Source organism: Chiloscyllium plagiosum, chromosome 12, assembly GCF_004010195.1.
Source record: "Chiloscyllium plagiosum isolate BGI_BamShark_2017 chromosome 12, ASM401019v2, whole genome shotgun sequence".
Classification (NCBI taxonomy): Eukaryota; Metazoa; Chordata; class Chondrichthyes; order Orectolobiformes; family Hemiscylliidae; genus Chiloscyllium; species Chiloscyllium plagiosum.
Genome location: NC_057721.1, coordinates 2,640,385 through 2,653,469, shown reverse-complemented (window position 1 = coordinate 2,653,469; position 13,085 = coordinate 2,640,385).

Sequence of the window (13,085 nt, the reverse complement as noted above, 5' to 3'; positions counted from 1 at the left end):
AGTCCACACCGACCCGCCGAAGCGCAACCCACCCATCCCCCTACATTTCCCCCTTTAACCTAACACTACGGGCAATTTAGCATGGCCAATTCACCTGCCCTGCACATCTTTGTGACTGTGGGAGGAAACCGGAGCACCCGGAGGAAACCCACGCAGACACGGGGAGAATGTGCAAACTCCACACAGTCAGTCGCCTGAGTTGGGAATTGAACCCGGGTCTCTGGCGCTGCGAGGCAGCAGTGCTAATCACTGGGCCACTGTGCCACCCACATGTTCTCCACGTGTCTGCTCCAGTTTCCTCCCACAGTCCAGGTTAGGTGGATTGGCCATGTTAAATTGTCCAGGGATGTGCAAGGATGTGGGTTAGTCATGGGAAATGCAGGGTGACAGAGATGAGGTGGGTTGGGTGGATCTGGATGGGAAGTTCTTCATGGATGTGATGGTCCAGATGGTCTACTTCCACACTGTATGACTCTATGAAATGACTGTTCACAGCCAGATATTGATACAGGTCAAAAACTTACAAAAAGCTGTTAGCCCAAACTGTTGAATTGTGTTTCTATACTGGGGACTGTACCTGCCCAAGTCTAGGGTAATATGTATCTATTGGGCTCGGTCTTACAGTGTTTTAGCTCAGTGTTACTCTATAACCATAAGACCATAAGGTACAGGAGCAGAATGAGGCCATTCGGCCCATTGATCTGCGGGGCCATTCAATCATGGCTAACATGTTTCTCAACCCCATTCTCCTGCTTTCTCCCTGTAACTTTGACCCTCTCACCAATAAAGAACCTAAATATCTCTGTCTGAAATAACCTCAAAGGCTTTGGCTTCCACAGAAAGTTCTATGGAAAGATTCTCACCGCAGGGTTGAATGGATTTTCTCACAGCATCTCACCAAACATGTGCATTAGTGCCATTGTGAGCCCTCACAGTAAGACTCATATCTGACTACCATCTCATTTTGCCATACCGAGAGTGAGTTGACATTAACTGCTAATTGACGACAGTCCCTGGCGCCATCTTTAGATGGCATGCTGTGTCAGCATGGAGCTGCTGCTCTGTACGGTTCGTGCATCTGCCCATGGACATGGCAGACAGAGCGTTGCAAAGTGCCCTGCTGAGTGGGCAGAAAGCTGGATGGCCTGATACACAGGCAGGACTTGCACATCCCTCAAGACCGGCATTGCAGGCCAGACCATGTCAGCCTGGCCCAAGCATGTCCACTGGGTTGGAGCAGTTTGTCTGTCTGTCACTATAGGCAGATGGTCAATAATCTTCCCTACTCCCCCAGTGTCAGTGCCACCATCTTCTATCTGCTACCTCACACACACGCTGTTACTGTACCTACCTCCCATTCAAGGCTCATGCTCTACCAGTCTCACTGTTACCCGACATCACCTTCACTTGCTGTTTACCTTCCCAGCACTGCTGGCCATGCGTGCTCTCTATACTGCCTACTCACTCAGCTGGGATACCTCCCCAACTACACTAATAGTAACCCACTTTCACCTCCAGCAATGCTTGCCTCTCTCTCATTCCGGGGTAAATCAGCACATTGACAGGCAGAAAAAGGTATGGCGGGTGGTTGACTGCCCAGTATTTGGGACCACTCCCTTTATGTGGGAGTCCTGAGCACGACTGCCCCAAATGGTTGACTGATAGCAGTCCAGGGATAGCCCTTGACTTTCCGAGCCATGACCCCCTGTGCAAAGATTTGCTCCCTTGATCTGCTTGAGGCCTGCCTACAATCATGACAGGGCTCATACAGATATCATTGGTCTTTCAGCCAATCAACGCTTAGACTTTCTTCCCTACTCTCTCCCCAAGTCCACCTGCATTTTCTTTCACTCCTAATTAAGGCCTGAAGATCCTCTCTGCTCACTTCACACTGGACAATCTGGGATTGCTGGTGATCCTTGTGGAAAGATGTTTTCAAATCTTAGTCCTGAATTGGACAGGCTGCTATTATCTGTAGCAATGGCTGAGTGGCAGGAAGACGGTAGCATGGTGCTAAGTTTACGGCTAACCATTCAAAGAGGAGAAAGTGAGGACTGCAGACGCTGGAGATCAGAGTCGAGTGGTGCTGGAAAAGCGCAGCAGGTCAGTCCTTATGCCCGAAATGTCGATTCTCCTGCTCCTTGGATGCTGCCTGACTTGCTGTATCTTTCCAGCACTACACTCTCGACAATCCAAAGACCCAAGTCTAATACTCTGAGGAACATGGGTTTAAATCCTACCATGGCATGCGTTTAAATTTTATGAGTTAATTTGGAATCAGAAACTAATCATCAATTGTTGTCAAACCCCACGTGGTTCACTAATGTCCATGAGGGAATCTGAACTGTCCTTACCTGATCTAGCCTATATGTAACTCCAGACCCGAAGCAGTTGACTCTTAACTGCGCTCTGAAATGGCTGAGTAAGCCACATAGTTCAAAGGTATCTATGGATAGGCAACCAGTTTCTAAAACTGCAGAAATGTCAGAAAAATTATCTATTCATATACACAGTGGTTTCAGTGTCAGTCCTGAACGCGTAACCTTCTGAAGAGAACAGCAAATTCTATCTTGTACATCCTTCCTTCCCTTAGCCCCACATCCTTTCAGGCACATGACAAAGCAGTGGAGGTTGCTTGATGTCTGTCGGACTCTGGATTATGTGATGATGTCACAGAGCTGTTCCTCTCGGGCTGAAATACAAATTGAGGGTGGAGTTAAGGAGAGTAGGGAGAAAAACACAGGAAAGTCTGAAATCTGACCATCGGAATGTTACAAACACATGCAGAGAGACATGTGGATAAGATCAACTCATGTTAGATGGTCGAGTTTAGGGGATAATCTTTCACTCATATAAAAATGATACTAAAGCTTGGTGACCATAATTCTATCAGCTTAAAATAGCAATGAAAAGGATGGACCACATCTAAAAGTTAAAATTCTAAATTGGAGGAAGGCCAACTTTTGACTGTATTAGGCAAGAACTTTCAAAAGTTGATTGGGGGCAGACGTTCACAGGCAAAAAGATGGCTCGAAAATGGGAAGCCTTCAAAAATGAGATAACGAGAGTCCAGAGGTAGCATGTTCATGTTGGGGTGAAGGGCAAGATTGATCAGTGTAGGGAATGCTGGGTGACTAGAGAAATTGAGGTTTTGGTTAAAAATAATAAGGAGGCATATAGGTCAATAGGATAGAAGGCATTTGGTATGCTATCCTTTATTGGTCAGAGTATTGAGTACAGGAGTTTGGAAGTCATGTTGCAGCTGTACAGGACATTGGTTAGGCAACTGTTGGAATATTGCTTGCAATTCTGGTCTCCTTCCTATCGGAAAGATGTTGTGAAACTTGAAAGGGTTCAGAAAAGATTTACTCACGCAGAGGGTGGTGCATGTATGGAATGAGCTGCCAGAGGAAGTGGTGGAGGCTGGTACAATTGCAACATTTAAGAGGTATTTGGATGAGTATATGAATAGGAAGGGTTTGGAGGGATATGAGACGGGTGCTGGCAGGTGGGACTAGATTGGGTTGGGATATCTGGTCGGCATGGATGAGTTGGACCGAAGGGTCTGTTTCCATGCTGTACATGTCTATGACTATGAGGTTTAGACAGCAGAGATCAAGGGAATCCTTCGAAGAGTATAAAAGCACTTGTTGTGTTGCCATAGTCTTACCAGACCACAGGGGTTCCTCTCACATTATAGAGAAGTCGCTAGTGGTGATCTAACTTGAAGGCAACTGGACCTCAGGTCAGGGAAGAAGTTGAGAAGGAGAGTCTTTCATGGGAACCACAAACCAGTGATGGGCATTGAACCCAGACGGTTGGTATCACACTGGCCTGTAAACCAGCAATCCAGCCAACTGAGCTAAACCGATTTCCACAAAGGCTATAGTAGTATACTTAAGAGGGAATTCAGGAATGCAAGAAGCGGACATGAGATAGCTTTGGCAAGTAGGATTAAGGCGAATCCAAAGGGATTCTATATATACATTAAGGAGTAAAGGTTAACTAGTGAGAAAATAGGGTCTTTGAAAGATCAACAAGGCCACTTATGAGTGGAACAGCAGGAGATGGGGAGATACTAAACAAATATTTTGCATTAGTGCTTATTGTGGAGAGGGACATTGAAGATAGAGAACATGGGAAAAAAACATAGGGACACCTTGAAAAGTGTCCATATTATAGAGGAGGGGCATAAAGATGGATAAATCCCTAGGACCTGGTCAGGTGTATCCTAGAACTCTGTGGGAAGTTGGGGAATTGATTGCTGGGTCCCTTGCTAAGATATTTGTATTATCGATAGTCGCAGGTGAGGTGCTGGAAGACCAGAGGTTGGCCAATATGGTGCCACTATTTAAGAAAGGTGGTAAGGAAAAGCCAGTGAACTATAGCCCAGTGAGCCTGACCTCAGTGATGGGCAAATTATAGAGTCATAGAGATGTACAGACCCATTGGTCCAACTCGTCAATGCCGACCAGATATCCCAACCCAATCTAGTCCCATTTGCAGGCACCCGGCCCATATCCTTCTAAACCCTTCCTATTCATACACCCATCCAAATGCCTCTTAAATGTTGTAATTGTACCAGCCTCCACCATTTCCTCTGGTAGCCCATTCCATACACGCACCACCCTCTGTGTGAAAATGTTGCCCCTTAGGTCTCTTTAATATCTTTCCCCTCTCACTCTAAACCTATGCCCTCTAGTTCTGGACTCACCCACCCTAGGGAAAAGACCTTGTCCATTTACCGTATCCATGCCCCTCATGATCTTCTAAACCTCTATGAAGTCAGCCCTCAGCCTCCGGCACTCCAGGGAAAACAGCCCCAACCTATTCAACCTCTCCCTATAGCTCAAATCGTCCAACCCTGGCAACATCCTTGTAAACCTTTTCTGAACTTTTCAAGTTTCACAACATCCTTCTGATAGGAAGGAGACTAGAATTGCTCATAATATTCCAAAAGTGGCTTAACCAATGTTCTATACAGCCGCACATCGACCTCCCAGCTCCTATACTCAATACTTTGGCCAATAAAGGAAAGCATACCAAACGCCTTCTTCACTATCCTATCTACCTGCGACTCCACTTTCAAGGAGCTATGAACCTGCACTCCAAGGTCTCTTTGTTCAGCAACACTCCCTAGGACCTTACTATTAAGTGGATAAGTCCTGCTAAGATTTGCTTTCCCAAAATGCAGCACCTCGCATTTATCTAAATTAAACTCCATCTGCCACTTCTCAGCCCATTGGCCCATCTGATCAAGATCCTGTTGTAATCTGAGGTAACCTTTTTCGCTGTCCACTGCATCTCCAATTTTGGTGTCATCTGCAAGTTTACTAACTATACCTTTTATGCTCACATCCAAATCATTTATGTAAATGATGAAAAGTAGTGGACCCAGCACCGATCCTTGTGGCACTCCACTGGTCACAGGCCTCCAGTCTGAAAAACAACCTCCACCACCACCCTCTGTCTTCTATCTTTGAACCAGTTTTGTATCCAAATGGCTAGTTCTCCCTGTATTCCATTAGGTCTAACCTTGCTAATCAGTCTCCCATGGGGCACCTTGTCAAATGCCTTACTGAAATCCATATGAATCACATCTACCACTCTGCCCTCATTAACCCCCTTTGTTACTTCTTCAAAAAACTCAATCAAGTTTGTGAGACATGATTTCCCACGCACAAAGCCATGTTGACTATCCCTAATCAGTTCTTGCCTTTCCAAATACATGTACATCTTGTCCCTCAGGGTTCCCTCCAACAACTTGCCCACCACCGAGGTCAGGCTCACCGGTCTATAGTACCCACAGAGTTCTAGGGTACACCTGATCAGGTCCTAGGGATTTATCCATGTTTATGCATTTCAAAACATCCAGGAATTCCTTCTCTTTTTTGCCCAAATGGTGACATTTTTCAACATGTCACCATCTATTTCCCTACATTCTACTGGTAAAGTTGAGAACAAAGGTGCGTCAAACAGTCAGGGCAGGCAGGGACAAAGCAGAGAACAAGGTAGTACTGATAAATTAAACTGCATTTATTTCAATGCAAGAGGCCTAACAGGGAAGGCAGATGAACTCAGGGCATGGTTAGGAACATGGGACTGGGATATCATAGCAATTACGGAAACATGGCTCAGGGATGGGCAGGACTGGCAGCTTAATGTTCTGGGATAAAAATGCTACAGAAAGGATAGAAAGGGAGGCAAGAAAGGAGGGGGAGTGGCGTTTTTGATAAGAGATAGCATTACAGCTGCGCTGAGGGAGGATATTCTCAGAAATACACCCAGGGAAGTTATGTGGGTTGAACTGCGAAATAAGAAATGGATGATAACCTTATTGGGATTGTATTATAGAACCCCTAATAGCCAGAGGGAAATTGAGAAACAAATTTGTAAGGAGACCTCAGTTATCTGTAAGAACAATAAGGTGGTTATGGTAGGGGATTTTAACTTTCCAAACATAGACTGGGACTGCCATAGTGTTAAAGGTTTAGATGGAGAGGAATTTGTTAAGCGCGTACAAGAAAATTTTCTGATTCAGTATGTGGATGTACCTACTTGAGAAGGTGCAAAACTTGACCTACTCTTGGGAAATAAGGCAGGGCAGGTGACTGAGGTCTCAGTGGGGGAGCACTTTGGGGCCAGCGACCATAATTCTATTTGTTTTAAAATAGTGATGGGAAACGATAGACCAGATCTAAATGTTGAAGTTCTAAATTGGAGAAAGGCCAATTTTAACGGTATGAGACAAGAATTTTCAAAATTGGGAGCAGATGTTTGCAGGTAAAGGGACGGCTGGAAAATGGGAAGCCTTCTGAAATGAGATAACAAGAATCCAGAGAAAGTATATTCCTGTCAGGGTGAAAGGAAAGGCTGGTAGGTATAGGGAATGCTGGATAACTTCAGAAACTGAGGGTTTAGTTAAGAAAAAGAAGGAAGCATATGTCAGGTATAGACAGGATAGATCGAGTGAATCCTTAGAAGAGTATAAAGGCAGTAGGAGTATACTTAAGAGGGAAATCAGAAGGGCAAAACGGGGACATGAGATAGCTTTGGCAAATAGGGTTAAGGAGAATCCAAGGGGGTTTTACAAATACATTAAGGACAAAAGGGTAACTAGGGAGAGAATAGGGCCCCTCAAAGATCAGCAAGGTGGCGTTTGTGTGTAGTCGCAGGAGACAGGGGAGGTACTAAACGAATATTTTGCATCAGTACTTACTGTTTAAAAGGACATGGAAGATAGCACAGAAACAGACCCTTCGGTCCAACCCGTCCATGCCGACCAGATATCCCAACCCACTCTAGTCTCACCCAGCAGCACTCGGCCCATATCCCTCAAAACCCTTCCTAATCAGTATGTCTTTTACATTTTACAAGAGGTTGATAAAATCATGAAGGGAATGGATAGGGTAAATAGCCAAAGCCTTTTCCCTGGGGTCGGGTGTCAAACACTAGAGGGCATAGGTTTAGGGTGAGAGGGGAAAAATATAAAAGGGGCAAATGTTTATGCAGAGAGCAGTGTGTGTATGGAATGAGCTGCCGGGGGAGGTGGTGTGGGTGAGTACATTTCTGACTTTTAAAAAGCAACTGGATGGATTTATGAATAAAGTTAAAAACCACACAACACTGGGTTATAGTCCAACAGGTTTATTTGGAAGTACAAGCTTTCAGAGCGCTGCTCCTTCATCAGGTAACTTGTAAACTATTTGGTCTATAACCTGGTGTTCTGTGATTTTGCACTTGGTCCAGCCGAGTCCAACACCAGCACCTTCTCATCATGGGTGAAGAGTTTAGAGGCATATGGATCAAATCTTGCAAATGAGACTTGATTAATTCAGAGATTTGGCCAGCATGGACGATTTGGACCAAAGGGTCTGTTTCCGTGCTGCGTATCTCTATGACTCTATGACACTAAATCCATATAGTTGTCTTTAGTCTTAACCTGTATTAAATTAAATAGTGTCATACTGTCTCCTCAACTAGGCTATCTTCAACCAAACCCTGGATATGGGTGTGCCAAAAGAGTGAGATTCCCTTGAACGAATGGTTGTTGTCCCTCACGGGGCCTGTGCCATTGACTGGAGGATTGAAAGGAAGTCCTTTGAGTTGAATTGGCACCATTTGATGTGGGTGTAGCCCAAGCCGCCTGTCAGCTCCCTGCATATCGATGAGTGCAGGCTCTCTGTGCTTATCACAACCGATCACTGACCTTTACATCTGTTTACTGTTTCCTCTGCTCTTGTTGACTAATTGTTGGTTTTGCAGAGGTCATGGGTTCAGGGGTCAGCAGGTCAAGGGCATCCCAAGGTGCAATTCGCCAGGAGCAGACAGCTCCGGGGGCCCAGGGCAGAGTGGAGCACTTGTCCCCCAGGAGGCGCCTCACAGTCACAGTGCTGGGACTAAAAAAATAGAGAAACTGATTTACAAACTTCGAAACAAAAACTTAGGGGTAGAGATGAGGGGAATTTGTTTTCTTTAACGCTGTCTAGAATTCTCTCCTTTCTCGTTAAATCGCTGTCTGAGCCAGCATTTACTGCCCATGCCTAGTTGCCCCTTGCAAAGATGGTGGTGAGCTGCCTTCTTGAACCACTGCGGTCCATGTGTTGTAGGTGGACTCACAATGCAACTCAGTAGGGCATTCCAGGATTTGACCCAGCAACACTGAGGGAACAGTGATGTTTTTCCAAGTCAGTGTGTGGCTGTAGGGGAACTTGCAGGGGATGGTGTTCCCTCATATCTGCTGCCCTTGTCCTTCTAGATGGAGGTGGTTGTGGATTTGGAAGGTGCTGTCTGAGGATCCTTGGTGAATTTCTGCAGGGCATCTTGTAGATAGTATACACTGCTGCTACTGAAGTGTCGGTGCCGGAGGGAGTGGATGTTTGTGGACGTGGTGCCAATGAAATGGACTGTTTCGACCTGGATGGTGTCAAGCTTGTTGAGTGTTTTTGGAGCTGCACCCATCCAGGCAAGTGGGGAGTGTTCCATCACACTCCTGACTTGTGCCTTGTTGTCAGACTTTGGGAGTCAGGGGGTGAGTTAATTGATGCAGTATTCCTTGCATCTGACCTGTTCTTTTAGCCACTGTGTTTATATGGTGAGTCCAGTTCAGTTTCCAATCAATGTTAACCCCCGGGATGGTGATAAAGGGGGATTCAGTCATGGCAATGTCAAGGGAAGATGGTTAGGTTCTTGCTTGTTGCAGATGGTCAAATCCTGGCACTTGTGTGACACAAATGTAACTTGCCACTTGTCCAGATATTGTCCATTTGAATATGGACTGCTTCAGTGTCTGAGGAGTTGCAAATGGTGTTGAACATTGTGCAGTCATCAGTGAACATCCCTATTTCTGACCTTATGTTGGAGGGTAGGTCATTAATACAGTGGCTGAAGATGGCCTAGGACACTCCCCTGATTCCCAAGGGGAGGCAATGGTGTTCTGGTAATGTCATTGGATTCGCAATCGATAACCTCAGGAAAAAGTTCTGGGGACATTGGTTTGAATCTCACGGGGTCAGACAGTGAAATTTGAACAGGGGAGTCCAGAACTAGAGGGCATAGGTTTAGAGTGAGAGGGGAAAGATTTAAAAGGGATCTAAGGGGCAACTGTTTCACACAGAGGGTGGTACGTGTATGGAATGAGCTGCCAGAGGATGTGGTGGAGGCTGGTACAATTACAACATGTAAAAGGCATCTGGGTGGGTATATGAATAGGAAGGGTTCAGAGGAATATGGACCAAGTGCTGGAAAATGGGACTGGATTAATTTAGGATGACTCTACTATTCTATGGGGAATGAAGAAGTCGGCTTGAATGTGGCCATTTAGCTGTTGTTGGTTGCCATAAGTACAGAGAGAACTGTGCATAGCTCAATTGGGACAGCATTAATCTGAAGATCTGAAGGTCCAATTTCAATTGCAATTTACTAGGGAGTTCATTTGGTGCAGTGGTAGGACGTACCTCTGGGTCAGGAGGTCTGAACTCAATTCCCGGTGCTCCAGAGTAGTGTAATAACATCATAACGTTGATTTGAAAATAACCACCCTGATTATAACAGGAAGCAGCTGAGACCGAATGTTTTGGCTGACATAGATGGATATTTGGTAACGTGGAAGTGGAGGGTTATAGGAGACAGACACGGAAGGTGAGACCGCAAGCAGATTGGTCGCGATTTTATTGAATGGTGGAGCTGTCTCGAAGGACCAAATGGCCTAAGATCCCATGTTTAACATCAGTGCGAGGTGTGTTGTAGGTGACACCCTCTGCCATCACTCTCCATGTTGGCCTACAACTGTGTCAGTGAAAATGATCCTGCATTTAACGCAGTCAGATTGGAATCCCCCACCCAATCCATATCACCCACATCCCTCCTCCCCCCAACTTGGTTTCTCCACTACCTGGGCTGCTTCATTGTTTGCTGAAAATGTGTTGCTGGAAAAACGCAGCAGGTCAGGCAGTTTTTCCAGCAACACATTTTCAGCTCTGATCTCCAGCATCTGCAGTCCTCACTTTCTCCTGCTTCATTGTTTTCCAGGTTTGCTTATCCCTTTGAGCTAAGTCCCATATTGTTGAATCCTGAATCGATCTGGGGTTGATGATTCCAACTTCCCTGGATGCCAGTTGGTGGTGTGGCCTTTCACATGATAGTGGTGAAGGAACCGGGGGTGTGAGTGGGTGAGGGGCTGAGGAATGAAGTGGGGATAAGGGAACGAGTGGACTGGTGCGGGAGGTTGTGACAGGGTGAGGGAACACATGGTGTGAGGTTGGTAAAGGAGGTAAGGGGGTCCTTAATCCAAGAGATTGATGGTCACCAACCAAAGCCATAGTGCAGTCGGTGCTACCTCAGCACCCACTCAATCAAGTCACCATGATCTTAACAGACTATGAGACTGTTCTCTCATTAGAGAGAGGCTACTGGTGTTGGTTTAACGTGAGGCTCACTCCATGCCTTAGGTGAGGGGAGAGGTTGAGAAGGAAAGTCCTTAATGCTAATCACAGTGGCAATGGGAATTAAATCCATGCTGTTGACATCTCTCTGCATTGCAAATCAGCCATCCAGCCAACTAAGCAATGGAATACCCATTGAATGAACCAATCCCAACAAAACTCCTCTTATGATTGAGGCTAGATATACCCTTTAGATCTACATGTAACCGAAAGTGTGTCCCCAGGGAAAGACATCAGACTCGCTTTGCTCTCAGACCCAGCTCCTGTGGTTCCAGGCAGATTCTCGTTACAATTCAGCACCAAGAGCTCCCAGTGCACAATCATGAGACCCAGGTTCAAATCCTGCTAAAGCAAATGGTGGAATTTGCATTCAGTAATAATCTAAAAAAGTCTAATGATGAAAGCATTGTCAGGAAAAACCCATCTAGGTCACTAATGCCCTTTAAGGAAGGAAACTGCCATCCTTACCTAGTCTAGCCTCAATATGACTCTAGACCCACATCAATGCAGTTGACTCTTAACTACCCTCTGGGCAATAAGGGATTGGCAATAAATGCTGGCCAAGCCAGTGACACTCACATTCTTGGATGAATGATTTTAAAACCTCTTCCCATAATAAAGATACTGAATCTGTTTTTTGTTCACTTATAGTCCATCTCTAACTGCCCTGGAGAAAGAGGTGGGGAGCTGCCTCCTGACATTTCCAAGCAGGATCGCGAGCTTGGAGGCAGTAATGACCAAACCGTCAGCCTGTACTCCCTGCTCTGAGAGGTCTTCCCTTCTGTTCCCCACCACTGCTCACCGAGGGGTGATGACAGTTTTCAACTTAGGGTCAACTTGAGACAGGGTCACAGTTGGGGAGAGGTTTGGGTAATACTGGTGTAATCATCCTGTTAGGGAGGGAATTTCAGGATTTTGACCCAGTGACATTGTGAAGGAATGACAATGTATTTCCATGTCAGGATAGTGATTGACTCGGAGGTGGTAGCGCTCCCATGTATCTGCTGCCCTTATCCTTTGAATTGAAGTGGCTGTGGGTTTATAAGGTGTTGCCTGAGGATCTGTGGTGAATTTCTGCAGTGCATCTTTAGAGACACGCTGCTGCTACGGAGCATTGGTGGTGAAGGAAGTGAACTTTTGTGGATATGGTGCCAATGAAATGGGCTGCTTTGCCCTGGATGGTGTCAAATTTCTTGAATGTTGTAGGAGCTGCACTCATCCAGGCAAATGGGGAATATTCCATCAAACTCCTGACTTGTGCCTTGTAGATGGTGGATAGACTTTGAGGAATTGAGAGATAAGTTACTTGCTGCAGGATTCCTAGCCTCTGAGTTGCTCTTGTAGCCACTGTGTTGATATGGTAACACCCAAGATGTTGCAGCTGATGGTGATTGGGCCTAGGACACTACCCTGAGGAACTCTCTCAGAGATGTCCTGGAACTGAAATGACTGATCTCTAACGACCCAACCATCTACCTATATTGAGAGTGTGTTGCTGGAAAAGCACAGCAGGTCAGGCAGCATCCGAGGAGTAGGAGAATCGACGTTTCAGGCCAGAGCCCTTCATCAGGAATGAGCTCATTCCTGATGAAGGGCTCCGGCCCGAAATGTTGATTTTCCTGCTCCTTGGATGCTGTCTGACCTGCTGTGCTTTTCCAGCAACACACTCTCAACTCTGATCTCCAACATCTGCAGACCTCACTGTCTCCCACCATCTCCCTATAAGTCAAGTATCACTCCAACCAATGGAGAGTTTGTTGCCTGATTCCACTGATTCCAGTTTTGCTAGGGCTTCTTGTTGCCAAGTGTGGCCTTCAAGGTCAAGGGCTGTCACTCTCACCTCACCTCAGGAATTCAGCTGTTTTGTCAATGTTTGAACCAGAGCTGAAATGACATCAGGACATGAGTGGCCCTGGCGGAGCCCAAACTGGGTGTCAGTGAGCAGGTTATTGCTGAGTAAAGCAGCTTGATTGCAGTGTGAACAATCCTTCCTCTCATTTCACTAATGATTTCCACTTGTTATGATAGTACCACTGGGCCTTTGACTCCCCCTAAAGAGTAGGGATATTGGATTCCACCGGTTTAAATAAAAACGATAGAAATGTCCTCAGCCCTGAAACAGTGAGCGGCCTCCTATTGTTC